Raw genomic sequence first — 401 nt, 5'->3', positions numbered from 1 at the left:
TGGGTTTTTTTTTTTTTTTTTTTTTTTTTTGAGTCAAAGCGTTGCTAAAAATACACGACAAGCATGTGAACCGCGCTGTATGGTGACCCCACACCCTGCCCTCAGTCTGTACCCAGGAGTGCAATGGTCACTAGGTCAGGGTCTGCCAGTGCCGTGACAAGCCAGGTACCAGCTTGCTGTGCCCTTCAGCTGGGGGTTCACTCAGCCTCACATCTGCTTCCCCAGCAGAGTGCCAGGATGCTGCGGGTGGACCTGGGAGCATTTTAGGTGCAGATCCAGGTCTATATGCTTTTTCTAGTTCCTTCCCATGCGTCACAACCAAAAGCTGTGGCAATGCAAGCACCAAGCAGAGGGAAGGTGTCTCGGCGCACCCTGGCTGTCTGCACCCCGGAACTTGAGTG

The 401-nt window shown here is 52.9% G+C and overlaps 1 protein-coding gene across 1 annotated transcript in view; it reads left to right on the top strand.

Annotated features, from left to right (window-relative positions):
• Window positions 1-401, top strand: part of SNX19 (sorting nexin 19) — a gene marked incomplete at its 5' end in the record, with an annotated part of 19580 nt that overhangs the window by 9600 nt on the left and 9579 nt on the right. The gene's annotated exons all lie outside the window — the stretch shown is intronic.

This window comes from Buceros rhinoceros, unplaced genomic scaffold (assembly GCF_000710305.1).
Source record: "Buceros rhinoceros silvestris isolate BGI_N320 unplaced genomic scaffold, ASM71030v1 scaffold26907, whole genome shotgun sequence".
Lineage (NCBI taxonomy): Eukaryota > Metazoa > Chordata > Aves > Bucerotiformes > Bucerotidae > Buceros > Buceros rhinoceros.
The sequence above is the reverse complement of the archived record's forward strand: the minus strand, read 5'-3'. Positions and strand labels throughout refer to the sequence as shown.